This window comes from Acanthochromis polyacanthus, chromosome 12 (genome assembly GCF_021347895.1).
Source record: "Acanthochromis polyacanthus isolate Apoly-LR-REF ecotype Palm Island chromosome 12, KAUST_Apoly_ChrSc, whole genome shotgun sequence".
Classification (NCBI taxonomy): Eukaryota; Metazoa; Chordata; class Actinopteri; family Pomacentridae; genus Acanthochromis; species Acanthochromis polyacanthus.
The window spans coordinates 27,225,047-27,246,916 of NC_067124.1; the positions used below are offsets into that span (position 1 = coordinate 27,225,047).

At 41.7% G+C, this 21,870-nt stretch overlaps 1 pseudogene; it reads left to right on the forward strand.

Moving 5' to 3' along the window:
* Window positions 1-21,870, forward strand: part of LOC110954857 (raftlin-like) — a 135,462-nt pseudogene that overhangs the window by 8,386 nt on the left and 105,206 nt on the right.

The following is a 21,870-nucleotide window of genomic DNA, read 5'->3' on the forward strand; positions in this document are numbered from 1 at the left end:
CAGAAAAGAGAGGAGGGGAACAGGAGGACATGAGTGTTTGCTCCTGTACATGCGGGATAGGAAAGCAGATGAGAGGGATGAGAGCTTGTAGCGACCAGAAAAAAGGGGAAAGAAAATCTGACAAAGAAAGAGAGGTTGAGAAAGATTGGTGCCTATTCTTCTCCTGGGAAGGGAATAGTCATAGAGGGGTTGGTTCCCATGGCAATAGCTCCCTCAATGAGTGTGTGTGCGAGTATTGATACGTGTGTGGACGGACTGTACCCGGGCCTCGAGACTGTAAGGAGACGAGGTTGGCCGAGGCTCTAGCGACCCGCAGAAAACACTCGGTGAGCCTTGAAACAGACGAGAATCTCAGACAGACACTATTGTTTACTCGCCTGTTCCTTCTGCCTCACTCATCACCCATCATCTTCCATTTTTTTTTCCCACCGCTGCACGCTTGCCATTATGTATCGTCCTTGGGCATTCAAAGCAAATATAACAAATTCAGTGAGTTGAAAAAGCAATTCCACCTTTGGCACCCACGGCCTCCTTGTTGAGAATGAGTAAGGACTTAGATGTGGAGATGTCTGTAGCATTCTCAGTGCAGAAATGTTTTTTGGGGGCCGCTTACAATGCACGCACTCACTATTCTTCAAGTTTAATTGCCTTTTATACAGCAATGAATTCAATGAAACAATTTATACCAGCCAGGAGTAGAGGACTAAAGTCAAGCCTGGGTTAGCCTCTCTTCCTTTAACTCCTGTAACTCAGTGCCGTCTCTCATTCAGCACTGAGGAAGTCTTTCATCGGTTTTTCTAAGATACTATAGCATGTTTCTGGAGTTTATGTGGCGTATTCTATGACACATCAGTATCATTAAGCAGCTGCTTTCAGAAATTTAAACCCTTGTTACTGTAACCCTGTGTCGTCCTGCGGGTCAAAATTGACCCGTTTTAAAGTTTGAAAATGTGAGGAAAAATATATATTTTTACAGTGAAACATCTGATGTCCACTTTTTCAACATTTTGGAGAAATCTTTGAACGTTTTTTGGTGGAAAAAAAGAAATGTTAAAAATGTTTATTGAGAACATTCACAAAAAAATCAACCAAAATCCAGCGAAATTTGCTGGACTTTGGCAGTAAGTAAGTAAGTAAGTTTTACTAATATATATGTAATCACTTCAGATATTTTGAGGATTTTTCTTGGAAAATTTTTTACTCATTTTTTGAAAATATTTGCAAGAATTTTCTTGCCAAATTTGGTGGATTTTTTGAAAATGAAACTTTTAAAGGACATTTTTAAGGAATTATTGGAATTTTCTTCCTGAAGGTTTTGCAAATTTTCAGAAATTTGGGGATTTTTTGCTGAGTTTTTGGATTTTTTTCAGACAAAGAAACAATATTGTTTTGGTGCCCATGAATGAGGACAACAGGAGGGTTAAGGTCCATCTACAGGTGTAAAAGAATAAACTAAAAACAATTTTCTATGTATTAAACTTGCAAAATTTAAAGTTTGTAGAAGTAACTCCACACTGTTGCCTCCAAAGAGCCGATTCATGCTTTCAGCTTCTGCTCAAACACTACTAAACTACTCTACGCAACACAATGTCAAGTTGTAATGTTCAAGGAAATTGATTCTGAAGAAGCAAAATGACACAGAAAGTCCCACCATGAAAACAACAGCATTGATTCTTAGGTTTGTGTTTGTATAAAAGTCTGAATCTGTGTTTTGGAGACTGTCACTGCTATATTGCAGTTTGAGGGCAGAAATACTTACTCATGGCATTTACTGCCTATTTCGCTTATAGTATGTCTTGTAGCATTGAAAAACATCATTAGGCATGATAATAAGGTTAAAAAGAAACTGTAGGTCCTGTGAAAATGTAGGGTAGGTATCATCTGCATTGATGAACTCTTTTTAATGGTTCTTACCTTTTTTGTTGCCGTTTTTTTTTCATGTTTCTAAGCTCTAATGGACACTGCTGAAAGTTAGCTTCACCCTCTATGTTCCTCTGGATACCCAAAGTTCAAGAGTTTCTTTAACTTTGTTTACTGCATCTTTTAATTGTCAGGTCAGTTTACTTCAAAATTGATTTTATTTAATTTCTTTATCTAATATGTATCAAGGTGAGTCACTTTATTCCTATTTATTTATGTAAATAATTTGCATTTCACATTGTTATTAACATTAAAAGCGCCAGCTTTATTGAAAAATAAAGTGGTTAGATGGTGCATTTCAAACCAAGCTTTTCCTCCTCTTTTTGAGATTATCGACTGGAATGAAACATTTTATCGTGATAAATGTTTCAGCTACAGATCACCCATCCCCACTGAACTTACAGTATTAAGGCCTCCCTGTTCTGCTGCTAAACTAACTGCAACCCCTCGACTTGGCCCAGGATTTACCTCCACTGTCAAGCTGTGACATTTTACCCACAATGGTTTTGAATTTATGAGAAAGGAAGGCAAAAAAAATGTTGCCTCTTTATTCCTAGAGGATACAACACAACGCTCCTCTGAACCTAAGACCATAAAAGCAATTGTCTGGTCAGATTTATGATGCACTGGATCCTAAACAAGCATCAAATTGAACTGTTGCATTTTTGCCTTCATGACTGGCAGAAATTATAAAAACAATGGTTCACTCTGAATGTGTATTTAAAGGCTCCACAATCTGCAAGCAGCAGGCAGTACACGCTTGTTCAGAACCGCACTGCTGTCCAAGGTGTTGTTAGTGTCATCACTTAGAGGGAAATTAGTCACCAAAAACCTGCATTTTGAACATCACATTTAACCCTTCACATGCTTACATGGTGGCTCTTAAATGTTCAGCTCATATTTACAGCAGGAAAATGGATTCCAACAAAAATAATTATTGATCTTCAGCGGAAAAATTTTCAACCACTTAGTCAGTATAATCCACGTGTGCTTAGTATAACCAAAACCTACCGCATAAAGTACTAGCATTACAATAATGACTATAAAATGCCATATTTTTTTGGCTCTAATGTGTTTTGAGAGTTTCTTTCCCATTGCACATAGAATAACAGCAGCAAATTCTAAACCGGAGCCTTTTTAAATGCTGTGTGGGACCATTTTTTTTCATTTATTTTTTCACGTTGCATTTTTATGAGCCGTTTGCTTTTGTTCATGCTACATACCAGCTTTATCTGGTTTGGATACCAAAACTACCTAACCGGGTTAAAGAAAAGATCGTGGTTTAGGTTGAAGTACACCTGAGCAAAAACTAACCACAAAGCTCCGACTCCCACCACAAGGCTAGATTCTGAAAAACGTGAGCATCGCCAATTTTCCAGTATGTCTTGTGAAAATAATACATTTCGCAGTGTGGACCTACAGTTATTACACATACTGGTGTGAGACTGGGCTGTAAAAATATTTCTATATTAGGGATGTGCTACTGTGATCTCAAAGGTTGGGATTGGGGAAAATCAACAACATTCTATTACATTCAAATCACAGGGTTTTAAAAGGTGTATTCCTTTAAATCAATTAGAACAAAAAGGTCCAGTGAACAGTAATTAAACTGTAGCTATACACCGACTGTGATTACATACACTTTGGTTCCCAGCTTGGATGCTGCTTCCTCTCTATGCATCTAATCTGCATTTTACAAGTGCGTTTCCATCCATCCATCCTCTATACACCGCTTTATCCTCACTAGGGTCGCGGGGGGAGCTGGAGCCTATCCCAGCTGACTCGGGCGAAGGCAGGGGACACCCAGGACAGGTCGCCAGTCCGTCGCAGGGCTACATACACAGACGAACACTCACACTCACATTCACACCTACGGACAATTTAGAGTACTCAATTAACCTCAGCATATTTTTGGACTGTGGGAGGAAGCCTTTGTGAAAGACAAAATACGGCAGACAGGCAAAGAGTGGATAACAGCATGATCATTTCACAGCGTGATCCTTAATTTAAAGTAAGGCGTCCTAAAGTCTACCTTTTAACGTGGCCTATAGAAGTCGAAATAAGTTGTTTCACAGCTTAGCATCGGTTCTGTTCTGCCTGCCTGTCTCTGTCACTGCAGTTAATGTCTCCTCCAACACAGATGCACAGTAAAAAAAAAACAAAACATGTCAGACAGCAGGAAGCCATTCATCTAAAATTATTCAGAGGTGGAGGAAAAATCTGGTTTTCTAAACGTGCACAGATTTACAGTAACCACTTTACTACTGTGCATGCAAACGTGTTCCCTGATTACTCACAGAGCCTAATTCCTCTGAGTAACTTGGCTGCTTAAGTGCATGTAAACACATTCACTGTGGGTCCCTCTCTTTAAAGGACTGTGTCATCCTTAAAGGTCACAGCATTAACATCCTGCCTCGCTGTCAAATGTTATTTTTCCTCTCGTCTTTTCCCTATTCTCTGCTTTCAGTTGAGAAGTCAAGGTGTCAAGGTCAGAAGGAAGGAAGAAAGAGAAGAGTAGGGGATTTCCAAACTGCAGTGTGTGAACCTTAGAAGGCATTTAGCTAAAGCCGTAGATCGAAGCAACAGAGATGAGGCAGGAGCTCAGAGCCTCAGTGAAGGACGTTTGTGATACAAGGCTGCTGGACTTTCCTCAAAAATAGGCTGTCTTTTCCTAATAACAACTCACGGGAGCATTTTCTGATTTGCCACCTCTATGGTAAAATTTAGGCAACTGAATCAAACTATGGTGCCAAACCAGACCCACCCCACAGCACTTATAAAAGACAGTCCAGTTTGAAGCGAGTACTGGTGTTTGTGTGGTTGTGGTGTGAAAACATTGCAGACCAACTGCAGGGATGTGAGATGTGATTTTAGCATGATTTCCAATGCGAAATTGTTCACGGTGAACTGTTACCAAAGTACTATTCTCATATGTAGGCTACAAGCAACGTGCGGTTAATTTGGTAACCATGGCAACACCTACGCGTGTCAGTACATGAGTAAAGGGATTTTCTCTGAGACCAAAAACCATTTAGACCAGAAGTGTGTTGAGCGTGTGTCCTACTTATCTATTTTAACAGTTCAGCTGCAAAAAGTCAGTGAAATGTAACGGCGTCACACTAACTATCCACGTGTAATATTACAGTTTCTTTATTTTTATTAAATTCCTATGTCATCAGCATTATTTATATACCGTATCGCGTATGTATGAGGGGCAGATGCAGTCATGATTAAAAATGCAAATTATGAATTATTTGCAGAGGTGGAATGTATATAACCAACTACATTTACTCAGAAGTATTTCTTTGAGTATTTCCATTTCCTGCAACTTTAAATTTCAATTTCTACTTCACAATATCACAAAAATATTGTACTTTTAACTCCCCTACATTTGTCTGTCTTTTTAAATATTACATTATTTATTACAGTTTTGTTTCCAGTGAAAGTTATGCATCTCCAAATGCACAGGGTTTGAATGTTTGGTGATAAACTAAACAATTAAACGTTTCGTCATGGGTAGAGCAAATTGTCTTACTTGTTAAATCTCTGAAACTCAAGCAGTTTTGGGCATTTTTGTTTTTTACTCCTACCACTGTAATATAAAGTCTTCTTCTTAAACATAGACTGTATATAAAGATGGACGTAGCATCTGGCTCCAGAATTGAAGCCCACCCAGAAGTGTCAAAAACTTGCAATATCACGCCGTCCGCTAGGGTTGGCTCCAAAAAGCTTTTGCCCATAGACCCCAATTCATCACCGGTCTTAAAATAAATCAATACTGAATTTTAAATAAATCGTTAAAGTTGGTGGAGCCAGGGGGCGTGGCTATACTTGATTGACAGTCCCATTGACTGGTCCAGCCCCTAGTTGCTCTCCGGTCCAGCCTGTTTGATGAAGCTTTTTACGTCACTGGCTCCAAAAAATCCAAAATGGCGACCAGAAAGTAGCAAAATCTGGGCTTCATTTTCTCGGCGTTGAAACCAACGGGTGACGTCACGGTTAGTTCACGCCTGTTCTTAAATTAGTTATAGTTGAATTATTTGATTTCTTATTGCCAAAATTGCCAAAACTTTTCTTCATATTTTTGCAATAAAGTCGTCACAAATGAGCAAGTTTGCTAGGGAGGGAAGAATTTGTTTTTGTTTTTCAAACAGTTTAATCATTGGCATACTTTTAAATGACACATGCAGAATAAAGGGATTTTGCTGAAATATTATAATTCTAAAATTGGATTTGGTTAAATTTTCCAACCGATCTGCACATCACAGTCGATTGGTTCAAGGACTTTATGAAATATGAAAACCCCACTAAGCTTTCTGCTTTTACAGTTTCTGGTTCTGATAAATGGTGGAAATTTGGTGAGTAGTTTAAAGATAAAAAGCCTTTTAAACCCACCAGCAGATTTTGGGGTTTAGAGGGTTAAGCTAAATTAAGTATTTGATAATTAGCTGGAAAATTCACTGTTGCAAACATCCAAACTTGTCTGTTTTTCTGAACTCATGAAAAACTAACTGTAAAGAAACGTGATTCTCACAGCACACCACCGATATAAACACGACGATCTTAGAATCTGATGCATTGCTGTAGATTTAACTCCACAACAGTATAGAAATGAGAAAAATCTACAGCAGTAAAATGCAACATATGCAGCAGTATTATTATTCCAATGACATAATATATAGTAGTAAAGCAATGACCATGGTAGTACACATTTGACACTTTAAGTACACTTTAATGATAAGACTTTTTGAATGTAAAGTTTTCACTTTACTTGATTAAAGGATCTAAATACCACTTCAAGCACTAACTACTTGTGTACCCGTCAGTCCATATGACTTCAAACAATAAATGCTTTCTTTGCAAAAAGATGGAAAGATGAACTGGACACCACAGCAAATAAAAGGAAACAATATACTGTATTTTTTTTAAATCAGAAAAAAAAATTGATTCAAATTTAACCAAACTCTGGGTGTAAAACTAGTTTAATACTATCAGGCTGCATACAAAAAAAACTTGATGAATGCAAGAAATCCTTGTTGAATGTTGGTAGGAAAAAGTGATCCACAGCATATGTTGCTTCCAAACTTGTTTCTGGATTTGCTGGACAACCAGTGTCTGCATTTTACTCAAGAAGACAAAATCCTGTGGGGTTGCTTGTCAGGAAAAACATAAATGTGAGTCGCTTGAAGCATTTCAGCCGACCACCACTGCTGTTTTTTTCACGTGAAGTCAGTCTGGTCCTCTCATGTTCGTGATGGTCTCTCTAACCACTTGGCTTTGTAGAGCCCTTGACAGTACTCCTCACAATAAACCACGGATGATACTGGACCAGCAGTATCCATCACTGAGCACAGCTAGCACACCACTTTACTTGTCAGATTAAAGAGATCAAAAGTCAGAAAAAGGCAAAGAGGCAGAGGGAGATAAAGCATGAGACAGGGTGAGAAAGGAAGAGAGCGGACTTAAAAGGGAGAATACATGGAAAAGAACACAAGAACACAGTGTCCTAATTAATGTCTTCCTCCATTAATCCACTCTGAAGCTTCCCATGCTGCTGGGTTTGATCTCAGCACGTTACTATCAAAGCCTTGTAACATGGTCCTGTAATGTTGGGAAGATCCCAGTCAGACTGCATTAAAAAAAAATCATTCAGTGCTGTCGCTAAAGCTCTGATATCTGTGAGCTGAACATGGGTTTTTTTCTGCGATCATCTGCCAATTTAAAACTCCACAAGACAACATTTTCATAATAATAGTGAATCAAATGACGACATAATCTGATGGCGGTTGTTTGTAGCGAAAAATTCACACTCCGTTTCTGAAGTCTGCAGCTCTAGAAAGCATTTTTAGCATCTACTGATTTATTGCTTTGGTCTTTCAGCTTGAAGACTTCGCACTGGACCCAAAGTATTCTGATAAATCAGTCATACAGACTTGCTGAGCACTAAATGCCAGATGAACAAGGTTAGCAATGAGCATTTGATGGCAACAGGATGCTTTCAGCTGTCCACCACCCACCCAGCAGCAAATAAACTTAAACTTAACAAGGCAGCAGTTAGAAAAGTTAGAAAAGGAGACCAAAACAGAGCTAAAAGGAGAGGAAATATTAAACCTGCATTTGTCAGGAATTGCTTTAAATGATAGCTGATTATGAATCTTCTGAATGTACAAAGATTATAGCCACAACAACTTTATAAGGTGATAAGAGAGATGTGCAATCTAGCTGAAAACTAAATAAAGTTAAAGGTTTCTGCTGCATTTAGGTGAAATTGTGTAATCCATCAAACAATTTCCTTGTTGCCATTGATGAATTGTCTATCGCCAGTACATGTCTCGATCTTTCCACTGCTCAGGCCTTAGTGATAATATGTCAGTGGAGTTCTTCTCCCCCAAAGTGGCTTAAAAAAATCAATTAATTGAGCTTTAATAATGCGTCAAATCCCCAGAGAAGCAACAGCTCAGACCCCAGTGATCTGTGAGAGCACAGGAAGCAAAGCAAACCTTGCACCGACAAAGTGCTGTTGATTGACACATGGAAAACACAGCAGAGGAAGACAAGCACCTCCCTGATGTTGGCTATCATGTTCAGCACAGTACAAAGTGCTGTGGGATGTTTTGGTAGAAGGGGCCAAAGCTAAGTGCATCCCAGATAAAACAAAGCATCTGAACGTCAATCTCGGCTTATGAGAAGGGAGTCTTATAGAATAAAACCTCTTATCAAATAAAACCTCCAAGCGCCATCAGCAAGAGACAAAAGATAGAACAAAATGGCAAGAGGATCGTTGCTAATTCAGCAAAAGTGAAATCAATGGCCCTCTTCCTGTTTTTTTCCGTTGCTACCCAGCATCTGTCTGCCCTGGAAAGCATCCCCAACTCCCCCTGCCTGTCAATCTCCACAAAAACGAGACTGTAGCAGAGGTGAGGCAGGGCGAGTGCAACTGCCCGGAGCCACCGATTCCAAGGAGAGCTTCGAGGCAAGAAAACGAATGCGTATAATCATAAACATCTCACATTTTTGCAGTCAGTTCGACTCTAAAAATACTCCTGTTTGCCTTCACCTCACATCGCCTCCTCTTCGGTCTCAAGGAGCTATGCAAATACAAGCCCCTCCATTTTTTTTCCTCATTCACTTTGTTTTCCTTTCACACTCCTCCCACAACCCCCCTTTCCTCCCCATCCTATTGTTCTGACTACCTCTTCTCCATCTCTTGTAGACTACATGACAGAGCCTCGTCTTCCCTCTTGTTGTTGCTTCTCTCTCCAGGGTAGAGGAGAAATGATAAAAGCTATTTACAAGTAACTGTAGGCAACAGTGAAAATCCAAGACTTGGAAAAATTCAAGCTTTTTTTATTCTCTTTGATGGCGGAGTCATTTGTGAGGCTGCGTGCTGAACTGCAGCAGTCCTGAGTGACAATTTAAGGGGGACTGAAGCGCTTTTAGGGACTCTGACTACGCCAGTTTCTGCAGATTGTGTTTGGCTTTTTTGTTCTTGAAACAGAAGCAAGACAGCCGTCCTGCTTGGCACGTGCTGAGGGGCAAAGACTCAACACCTGAGTACATCTCAAACATGCTGAAGCCATTTCGAAGGCGTCTGAAGCTTTGAACACACAAACCGAGAGGCTGGCAGCGTGCGTGGCATTAATCATAAGTCCATCCGCCTGCGGTCCATTTCTGAGAGCTGTTACAAGGCTTAGAGAGATATGATTGTGATACATGTTGAGATTCACAAAGCCCAACAAAGACATTCATGTCGGTGCCACTGGAAACACTGGCTTTCATGACAACCGTAATGAATCTCCTGCTTCATCTCTCACTCTTTCTCTCCCTGCTTCCTTGTCATATGCTGATCACCTCTTTTCTATTCAACAGACTCTAATTGCACACTCTTTTTCTCTCTGGACTCTACTTGCCATGCATTACCCAACCCCCCTCCCTCCACTTTTCAGACGAACAATCTCCAACCCGGCCACCCCCATTTCCTCTTTCTCCCTTGATTGATTCTCACCTTTTCCATTCTTGCCGTTCACCTCATTAACAGAGCCCCCGTCTGCTCGTTTCCTATTTCGCTTCCCACTCGTTCCTACATCCGAAGCCCCCCGCCCCTCCTCACTTCCTGTCCTGCCGTCTCTGAAGCGACGGCCAACTCGGATTCTGCCAAGGCCCCGCAATGTTCTGTAATTAGAAGGCAGCATAATAGAGTAACAGAGAGGGTTCCTCATCAGCCGAGGTAGACGGGGAGGGCACCGCTGCCACCCATCCATCCAGCCATCCATCCATCCTTGGGTTTAATCAGCGGCACACAATAGGATGTCACCTGCTCCCAGATGCAGCCACTGGAGAGAGGCAGTGATGCTGTCACAAAGCATTTGGGGTGAGGCAGCGTCCAGCAACCGCTCTTTAAGGCCTCCCTCTTACTCTACAGTTGTCTCTGTTAATTTGCTCTCCCTGGGAACGAGACGAGAGGGAACCCATGAAAAATCAAGCTCATTTAGTTGAGTTTTTTTTTTTTAAATTTATTTACAGATGTTTATCTAGCATGTTCTTCTTTATTGGTTTTTCTTCTAAATCCCTGAGGAGTCCTGGATATCCGAGTGCATGAACCCAGGTTTTCATTTGAGTGTGTATACGTATGTGTGTGTGTGTGTGTGTTTGTGTGTGTGTAGTACTGTATGTCACAGACAGGTTAATCGAGCCCTCACTCAGTCTTACCCAGTGAGGGAAAGTCAGTAAGTCTGTACACTTAAACTCTGTACTTAACTCCACTTTTGAGGTAGTTTACTTGAGAATTTCCAATTTATGTTATTATACACTGTTCGTATTTCAGATGGAAATACTATACTTTTTGCCCCATGTACACACTAAATGTTCTCATTGCAAGGATCATTCGGATGGTGTTGCTTGTGTTGGCATTGGCCTCCATTCATTTTGTAGTTTTGACATATGTAACCATTTACAGTAAAGCAGCAGCTTATTTCAACTTGATATTTACGTTTGGCAGCACAGTAAATGTGTGGTGTCCCTAAAAAACGGTCCAACATGGCACCAGGCACAGACATTAACCATTTATTCCCAGGTTATTTCTGCCTGAGAAAAAAACAACAACCAAGATTAAATCAGAAACAGTTCCAAGTAAAATGGACACTTCTGAGCTCTATGGATCAGGGACACCCTGGAATCTTTGGAAATTTAGTGAATCTTTCTGTCCTCATCGCCATCACAGAGTGAGATCTGAGATCTCTAGCAACTTCTCTAACCTTTTTACATCCACTTTATCAAAACTGTATATTGAGTGAACCATCACCTTATCACAATGCGTCAGTGACACTGATGCTGTTGAACCTCTAAATTCTCAGCTGCAACTCTGCCAGATTTCATTCAACATAAATGAAGCACAACAATGTTTAATCACTAGAATCACAGCAGATTAGGACAGCAATGCAATTTCAGTTATTCATGCTAGCAAGACTGCCGAGTTGTGAGGGTTAATCATTTTAAAAGTCATTTTATGTTTGTGAGGGAAGGAGATGAAGACTTACTATGGGGTTAAATGTGTTATTATGCAATAACAAAGCAATGCAGATTTGTGCATATTTGGGAAATGGAAATGTGATACACAAAATACTTCCAATCAAACCATATAGAATGCCTCCACAATAGTGATCATGCAAAAATGTAAATTAAACATGATTTGTCATTGGAGAAACAAAAGTTCCACATTTATACACAGCCCAACCTCAGCAGAAAAACAACAATACTAGTTGATTGTGTAAGTGCATAGCTTACATCCTTGCAGACCATGTAGCAGTTCTTGAAATTCTGCTTTCTAGTCCGCTCTGTCAACACTTACCATACACGGATCAACATCTGTGTATTCCAGCACACGCATAGTAGGTGCTTTTGTAGTGTAGTTACAAAAAATTCAAGGGTACACAGACTTCCATAAAGAGTCTCGCATAAACCTTTTCAGACCCTAGCATCCACTTTGCGTACTTGCAGATGCAAAAAACATGACATTAACCTAAAGACATTAAAGATAGGGGTCTACTCTATCTAAATATTTTTTTCAGGGACGATACAGATAGCTGATGGTTGGAGCTGATTTTCATTTGCAGTAAAAAAATTAATGTTTGTTGGTTGATTTTTGGGCTGCACAGTGGTGTAGTGGTTAGCACTTTCGCCTTGCAGCAAGATGATTCCTGGTTCGAGTCCCGGCCTGGGCCTGAGATCTTTCTGCATGGAGTTTGCATGTTCTCCCTGTGCATGTGTGGGTTTTCTCCGGGTACTCCGCCTTCCTCCCACAGTCCAAAAATATGCTGAGGTTAATTGGCTACTCTAAATTGCCCGTAGGTGTGAATGTGAGTGTGGTTGTTTGTCTGTATATGTAGCCCTGTGACAGCCTGGCAACCTGTCCAGGGTGTCCCCTGCCTTCGCCCGAGTCAGCTGGGACAGGCTCCAGCACCCCCCAGGACCCTAGTGAGAATAAAGCGGTGTATAGAGAATGGATGGATGGATGGTTGATTTTTGTTTACATATAATTATGTACATTTTATCTGAATATCAGATTTGCTAGAGGGCCAAGCCAATAATTAGTTAATCCTTTGTTAAAACAACAGATTGTAGGCAACTTCTTGCAGTTTTGTCGATAACTTCATGAAAAACGTAGAAGTTTGTTGCAGATGTGAAAAGGGTTTGTTTTAATTGAAACCATTGTCTTTTCCAAAACGAAGTACTTTAGATCCTTAAACCTAACCTAGTAGTGTCGATGCCATCACCAGACCACAGATTCACTAAAAACTACAAAAGGAATTTAAAAAAAAAACTGTGATCGACTTGTGCCACTGCCATGCTAGCCTCCTCCAAGAGTGGGCTTTGCTGCTTTTTATACTACTTCATTTGCAAACACTTATGTCATTTTACAAATCCCTGGCAATCATCCTTCTCTGTTTCTAAGTATGAGGACATGTTGGCTACTGAAGTATTTTATTTTACTAAGAATGAGTATTGCTGTTTTTACTTACATGAAGACTCTCAACATGCCTTTCACCTCCATAGACACAAATCCCTGTCTAATTAATTCCTCGCTCATGCATTCTCTGGCCGCAGAAGCGACACTGAAATACTGTCTGTCTGTTTTGTGTAGTTGTCAGGGTCTGTGCACAGAGTGACTGACAAACTGTGGAGCCATGGGCTGCGGGCTGCGTAAGATGAAACCGACGTCGGAGGAGAACAGTCCAGGGAAGATTTACTCCACCCTGAAGAGACCACAGGTGGAGACCAAAGTGGGCGTGGCCTACACATACCGCTACCTGGACTTCCTGATTGGCAAAGATGGTAAGGCAAACTTTGACAGGCCTGTTGTGGTTGCAGGAAAAGCGACTGATTTTCTCATTGTTTTCTCTCTCTTGCTTTAAATCACAAGAGCCCATTTCTAGCCCAACAACCCACAATATTTAGCACTGAGATCGAAAAGTCTCTGCACAGAAATCACTGCTATTGATCAGTAATCCCCATAGTGCCCTTTAGCAGACGTGTTATGTTCACTTTGTGCTGCTGGGTCGTAAAAATCTAAATTACGGCCGCTTCCACATGCACAGCTGAAATTATATGAATAGCTCACGGCTTCTGCTGCATCATATCACCACATGATAAGGCGTCGGGGTGCCTCACAACTTTTGCAAGGGCTCATCTGCGCCGCAATATACGGCTCTGTGCTGCGTGTAAGATTTAACTGAATAATGCTGCCTCCAGTGCGATTAATCTGTCTGCTCCCCCTCTGAAAATGCCATTATACCAGCAGAAAAACATTAAGGATTTAAATGCAAAAGAAATCTATCATTCGTGGTATAAGAGCACGCTGGCTGTAATTTTCATCAAGATTTTCCTGTAATGACCGAGTGTTAATTAGCGCTTGTTCTCTGTATGGCAGCATCCATTATAATTTCTTTTCTGACAATTAGTCAGTCATGCTTTGGCGTTGCGCTAATAATATAGAACTTTCCAGACCAATCCGTGTCAAACTTCCTGCTGGTGGCCATCAATTATGAATGGTAGAGTCCAACCTGCTAGCAGGGGATGCAAACAAAGTAAAAGGTGGCCTGCTGGGCGGGGAAAAAAACTGTTTTGTTCCAGGTCACAGGTGTGGTCCTCAAAAAACTATTTTGATTCAGGTAGATTCAGTAAGATTCAGCTGGTGAGACACTGGCCTGAGTGGCTGTGTGCTCTGTAGGGCTGGCCCGAATAGTGGTTTCTGGCCTTAAAGACGAATATCCGAATATTCGTTCTGCCCCGTCACGTCCGATGGGTGGGGGTGGCGGGGGTAGGGGGGTGGGTGCGGCTTGTGGCGGAGACGGCCCGAATATTCGGATCCATTCGTCTGGTGTCCCGGGTCCGAATATTCGGATACCAAAATTAATATCTGGATACCGCCGTAGCGAACAAATATTCGGATATTCGGGATATTCGGGATATTCGGGTCCAGCCCTAGTGCTCTGTACAGTCTAATGAGCTGGAAACATACGAAGACGCTAACTATGTAGATGTTGACAGTCACACAGATTCTGAGGCTTTACAAAGACAGCAGTCTCTCCACCGTTGCACACAAACACAGAGCAAAGGTCGGCAGAGCCCCCTCCTCTCCTTCCTCTCCTCATTCTGAGGTGTTTATGAGATGGAAAGTGGGTGTTGCTTCCTGAGGTGCAGAGACCAAACTTCAGGGCTTCTTTGTGTGTCTAGGGACGAGTACTCATGAGTGTCTGTGTTGAGTAGAAGCTTAAACGGACAACATTTCCAATAATGGTCTGTCTAAAGAGGTCTGGAATTTATGTATATATTAAAACAGGCTAATTTAATCCTCCGAAATGCAATCATAATGCCACAAATCACTTTTAAAAAAAAGAATAAAAGAAAGTAACTAATAGCTTCTTGGTTTTGCCGAAGAGAGAGGAATTTTTCGCTTTTTGCATTTTAAAAAATGAAACGTATAGAATGCAGTGATTTTGATTAAAAATCACGATTCAAGCTCAGTTTCCCAGACAGAACCGAAAGTCACAGATCAGCAGTTAAAGAACCATCTAAAAGGTAGAAATCCAACAATTCTTTCTGTTTTTACAGCCTCTGGTTGTGGGAAAAAAAGTGTAATTTTGCTGATTTTGAAAAAATAACATGCTTTTCAAACCCACCAGCAGGTTGTGGTATACATAGGTTTAAAGGAGGTTAAAGTATGTCTCTGTAGAGCTGTTTTTGGCCACAACAGGCAGCTATTTTAATATCATTTTAATATTTCAATATTCCTGATGCTGTTAGTTGTAACAGAACAGTAATTTTGCTAATGCCCCCTCCCAAATAAACGAGATCTCTTTCCTCCTTTTCCACAGCAAAGCACAGCACTCATTTTTCAAACACACTGCTTTGCTTCCAGTTCACTCCCATGACATTTTGCAGTTTGCCCGCAGAATCAAAACAGGGAAAGAAACCTGACTAAAGCACACACACACACACACACACACCCAGAGCCAAATCCAACAACTCCATTATTAGATTATTCGTCAAAGTCTGGGTGTTGTGTGAAAATTACAGGTGCAAAATTCAAAGCATATTGGGGCTCACACTCACTGAAATCAAATTATCCTTGTGTAAACAAACTGAGCTCCTTTCTCCATCTTTTTAGATGCTGATTTACAAAGTGGAGTTTAAAGCCAACTTTTGAATAATTTACGTCTTACTAAAAGCACAGACAGTGACACTATGGGTAGGGTCAGGGTTAATTCAAGATTAGGTGTAGAATTAGAATTAGATTAAGGTTAAATTTATAGCGGAGGTCAGTAAGGTGAGCTAATAGGAAGTGAATGTGCACAAGGACGATTCTGTGTGTTTGTGTGGACGCAGTAAACCAGGGAGGAGTCAGACTGCTATATATAGCTATCACTCTGTTATTTCTGCTCATGACAGTTATAGCTGAAATGATGGTGGGCGGAGGGTGTGGTAGTGGCGGGGGTGTTGCAGCAGAGGACGGGGGACGGTACGGGAAGCAGAGAGATGTAGTGCGCGGCGTGTTCGCCCTGACAGTTGATTAGTCTCCATTAGTTTGTCAGGCAGACTGGACTGGATGGATGAAGGAGCCTGGGAAAGTGGGCGTCCGGGGGCTAGGCGGGCTTTCCTGTCCTCCATCGTATCGGACCTGACACGAGAGCAGGGCTGGGACGGATGATGGGAGGTGGATGGACGCCTCCCTTCAGCTGAACCGTTGGCTCACGGCCACATTATTATCTCCAAGCATGCTCAGTAATGTGGGGGTTGGTACTTACTGTAATCAGTTTCTACTTGCCTTGTCTCTCCGTCACTGTCAATCCGCCTCTTTCTGTGTTTCTCTGTTGTTCATCTCCTAAATCGAGAGTGTGCGTGCGGCCCCAGTGTGTGAATCATTGCATCAGCAGATTTTCAGGTTGAAGGGTTAGTGTGTAACTCCTGGCTGTAATTACCTTGTACCATGTATGTAGGTGTAGGTAGTGATTCATGTGTCTGGCCTTTTTCTAGAAGAAACCTGTGAAATATTTAACACGGGGCCAAAGATTATGAATATGGAAACAGTCTCTGGTAGAGCTGTGGGGCATGGACATAAATACAGGTACTTAGAGTGTGAGCTGCAACAAAAATCAGGGATACTTTAAGTTTTAGTTCAAATGAGAACATTGTTCATTCCTAAAGGTAGCCTGTGAGGTTTTCTTGTGTTCACATGTAGAGTCATTCATTGTGTTGTATAACTGGCCTCCTAACTTGCTGAATGTATTTCGTCTCTTGTAAAACTTTTAATATAACAAATTACGAATCTGCTTTGTCTGTATTAACTGTGTGTTTGCTAGTCAGTAACTGTCTCCTTCCATACATTTACTGGCACACTGTGGTCTGACCTCAACAGAAAAATGACATTCCAAGTTGATTATTTAAAGGGGTGAAAACAGCTGATGTTTACATGCACAGCCTCTTGTGGCTGAGTATATAAGTTAGACCCTCCAGAAAAATGCGATTATCGCAGGAATTCCCGCATTAATCACCAAAATGCCGCTGATTATGCGGGGGTCAATTATTTCCCAAAACACCGCATAATCACCGCAAAACAGCACATAATTCCCGCAAGAATCTCACATTTCCATGAAGAAAAAGAGAAATATGCGGGTACCGCTTGATTTCACAATTTCCGCATAAAATGAGAAAACTATAACCAATATAAATGGAGTTGTGAGTGAGTTTTTATGTGACGCCCGGCCTGACGTCATCAGTTCGCGCATTCACACACACACACTAGAAGCACGAGCTGATGCGGAGCGCGGCGCCGGTGTTGCCAACTTAGCGACTTTCTCGCTAAATCTAGCGACTTTTTTTGTCAAAAGCGAACTAGCCACAAATCTAGCGACTTTTTCTGCCGTTTTGGAGACTGACAGGAAAACTCGGATCATTCTGCAGTTACTGTCCTCAACAAGCAGCAGGTGCTGCTGTGAGCTTCTCCCCCTCCCAAAGCACAGGCTGTCAGTCCAGTAACCCCGCAGCAGTCCCAGTGTCTGATTAGAGGAAATATCCCTCCGCGGCCAGACGGCAGGTGAATCGCGCATATTTTTGCATATTTCACAACTATTTGCATACTTTGCAACTTTCCGCAATTTCCCCGCATAAAATGGCATAAAACCCCCGCATATTTATTCGCATAATCAAGGATTTTTGTCCGCGTTTTTCTGGAGGGTCTAATAAGTACATTTGAAACAAACAGAAAAAAACAGATACCCAGTACTTGTAGTGGTCAAAAATGAAACCATGTACATTTAAAACAAGCCTGTGTAACTTTTGAAAGAGCAACTAAAACAGTCTTCCACTCACAAATTAAAAATTTAGTTCATAAGCAGTAACGACCACCACCACTCAAGTGCCTGGCGTTAGCTGGATGCTGAAAGCCAGCTTGTTGACTTAATGAATGCTGTCTGCTTGTGGTATTGTTACGCTACATTTGGCTCGGTGTCAAAGTGATTTCAACATAAATGTCAGGACTCAAAGTTTCCCAGCAGTGCACATCATAATGAGATGACGAGAAGAGACAAGATCAATGTTATTCACTTTGTCTGTCAGTGGTTTTAATGTTGTGGCTCATCAGCGTGTATATAAATATATACACAACAGCAGACACATTATACTGAGCTATGCAGCAGGAACAAATAATATGAATAATGAATTACTTTATGTTGTGTCACACAGCACACCACAATAAATGTGTCTACATTTTACTGGTTCCTGTTGGCCACTAAGCAACATCAGACACCATTACATTGCCACATGCAAAACACTGTGAAAGTCAACTTCTAATTCTGGAGGCATTATCTCTGGTTTTCAAAAAAAGCTTTGCATAATAAAAAAAACCCAACTAATAATGTAGCACAGGCAGCGGATGCAGCAGAATCATGTTCTGCATCAGCATATTGAACGGGGGACAAATTACAACTTGACTTTTTGTTTCTCCTTCACCTCCCTCTTCTTGGGTGATACAGTATGCCCTCATGACGGTGAGTTCACTTCTCTATGAGTAGCGCGCTATGAATAATGCTCGTAATAATTTCTTGCCACTATGTTAGCCCATAGCTCTTTGCAAGTGCCGCCACAATGGCCCCGCAGGCTACTAACCCGCCACCAAATGCACAAAAATAACACCTTTCACTGCAGAAACAGTGATGAAAGGGAGAGTAAATCGGTGGAAAGCTGTATGTAATAAACCTCCCCTGCACTAAATATCAGTATGAGCCCACCAATGAGCTGCTGTTGCTGCCTCATGCTTTTCCATCATTTTGGAGCATGCATTCAGCTTCATGGTCACTCTGCTACCACTCATTCACCTCCGAAAGAGCTGGGGAAAAAACAAAACAGAGAGTCTGTTTGATATTGAGATCATGACCCCACCGGGAGCTGAGAAAACGCCTCGCTGTTGCTGTGTTAGATGGTGCGGAAAGAAGCCATTTCACTGTAAATAAAAGCACAACTGACTCGGGGATGTGTGGCACGAATCGTATTTCCCCGAAATGCAATTTTGAAATGTTAAAAACGTCAAGAGGAATGAAAAATTGAAAACACGCTCAATATGTTGCGTCTCCTCAGCGTGTAGGCTGGGAATAGTGGTAAAAATAAAGATGTCGCCCTTGACATCAAAGTCGATGAGCAGACGTGTGAGGCCTGCACACACACACAGGACCAGACGCACACCGTTTGATATCATCTCGGGAGCTAGACACATCATTTATATGCAAAAACCCCCCTGAGCCCCGAGTCCCCTTGTTAATATGAGCTGTAGCGGTGGCGGCAGGTGAGTGACACGCAGGAGCAGCCCTCCCCCCGTTGCTCCACTCAGATATAAGACTGAGCTGCAGGAGAGGTCAGCAGGAACGCCGCATGCCGGAGTGGCTTTCCGAGGGGAGATTAGTCCTTGGATGGCGGGGGAGCCGGGATTTATCCCCCGGCTCCTCAGCTTGAGAGGCGGAATTGAATCGCAGTTATTGAAGGGGAGAATGACATTGAAGACCGAATTCACGGTCATCTGGTTTTTACATTATATTTCCATTATATTCCTGGTGCCCAGGGTGTGGCTGCGCGGCTCAGATCAAAACATGATTGTAAATTAGATGCAGCCCAAAGCGAGTTGAATGGTAAATGTGTTTCTGATGGTCTGAGAAATCAAAACGGGCAAGCAGTGATTATGTATTGGAAAACAGAGAATTAATAATCTGGACCTCCACTGAGAGAGTCCAGTCGCCACACACCGAGAGTGATGAGGCAAACCATCACTTGTGGGTGCCTTCCTGATGAAGGTATTCAAAGTGATTATGGGTAAATTGTGCAATCTTTTACAAATGTGCATACATCCAAACCGACTTGGTGTCACCGTTTCGTGTTCCTGCCTCCATCTATGCTTAGTGGCATACTAAGTGGGTGCTACTTGTATTGTTTCGAAGCACTCAGGCAGCAAAATGCCAAGCCATCGTTTGCAGAGACAAAGATGTCGGAGCAGCATTTTAGGCGGGTGACAGAGCCGGAGCTCAGCAGGTTCCATTCGTTAAGCTTCAAACAGCTGCAACTGCTGACAAAGTTTTCAGCAACAGGAAACGCAGATTTCTGCTCCGTTCCTTCCTCTTTCTTCCACCCTCCCTCCCTCTCTGCTCAGCAATATATGTAAGATTAGCTTTTACTTGTAAAGCTTCCTATTCTGTTCGGAGTGTTGGCTGTTCCAGAAACCTTTGTTATTGCAGTTAACAGAACCCTGGTACATGATGTGTGTTGTGTGTGTTCTTGTACTTGCTCCATTGTGAGAACCATTTTCTGCATTTAACTATCAATGTGAGGACATTTTTACAAAGTGAGGACATTTTGGCCGGTCCTCACTTTGAAACAGCCATGTTTGAGGGTGAAGACTTGTTTTTAGAGAACAGGTATGAATTGAGGTTTGGTTAGGGTTAGGGTAAGGATTAAGTTTAGGCAATCAGTTGTGATAGTTAAGGTTAGGGTAAGGCTCTAGGAAATGCATTATGCCTATGGATGTCCTCACTAAGATAGAAGTACAAACGTGTGTGTGTGTGTGTGTGTGTGTGTGTGTGTGTGTGTGTGTGTGTGTGTGTGTGTGTGTGTGTAGTGCTGCGGCAAATGCAATTTTCCTCGCTCAGAAAAATATTCTCCTCATGATTTGATTCAGGTTGTTCAGACCTGCTCGATGGCTGTGTTGCAGGTTTCTCAGCTGGATGCCGGTCCTCGTTGTGTGTGATAGCAGGGTCGGAAATAAGATGAAGGGTCAGAGGGCCAGACAATAACAGAAATGGGAAGCAGGTGTGCAACAATAAGTAAAGCCCCTTTCAGACAGACACTCCTCTCTGTTAATCTGACGGCATCTGAACGTGTCGGCTTCACGACACCTCGCTCATCTTCCACATGAGCACATTCAAAGCAAAAGAGTTGCACACGTTTACACAAATAGAACAACAAGGCCAGTAACTTAATTAATTAGTTATAATAAAAAAAAAATACCCCTGACATTGAGAAAGGATCAGTCAGAATCTAACAGGAAGTCACACTGTCATACTGTCCTAATCACATATTGACAGGAAATCATTAACAAACTTGGCTGTGAGAGATTGGACACTTTGATAAGCTGCTGTTAGTTTAGATTTAGTCTTTTGTTTGTTATTGCATCATTATGTGTTAAACATAACTTGGTATATGTCTGTGACCTTTGCCCGAAAGACAGAATGCTGTGTCTTTATTGAAGAGGCATACAAGGTTATGCATCTCATGTCTGAAAAGGGGCTTAAGGCTCGGAGAAACATTTTAAAGTTTGGTAAATCTTCAGGGCCACTTGTATTTTTATCTGAAATCCCACCAGATTTCTGAGATTCCTGCAATTTCTAAACGACCTTGTTATCAGCCCTCCCAGGGCTTCAACAAAATAACACAACCTGAGGCTCTCTTTATTTCTAAGATATGAATTCTGCATGTGGGAGGGGAATCTGTGTGCGTCATTAGATGAGTAAGTGAGTGCCTTGAAGAGAGAGGAAATGAGTGGAGAAAGATAGAAACGGAGATAGGGTGTGTGCACAGCGTGTATGTACACATGTACTTGGGTGACATGTCTTTTTAGCCCCAGCACCTCAGTGTCTGGGTTCATGTTGGTTTGTCTTGTGTTTAGCTGTGTTTGTAGGCTGCTGTGTTTCGTCCAGCCTTGCTGCTTATTGCCTCCTCTAACGTGGCCTCTGCTGTTTTCCTGCCCGCCTGACAGACAATACGGCAGAGCACCCCCTCAAAGCTTTATTGGCTCTTATTGCCCTCTCACTCAGATCCAATATGCCAGTATTGATTGTGTTGAAATGCAATCAGGGCCTTCACAGCAGAAGAGCAAACAATCTAAATTTAACAAAACACCTCCGCTGGTCTACA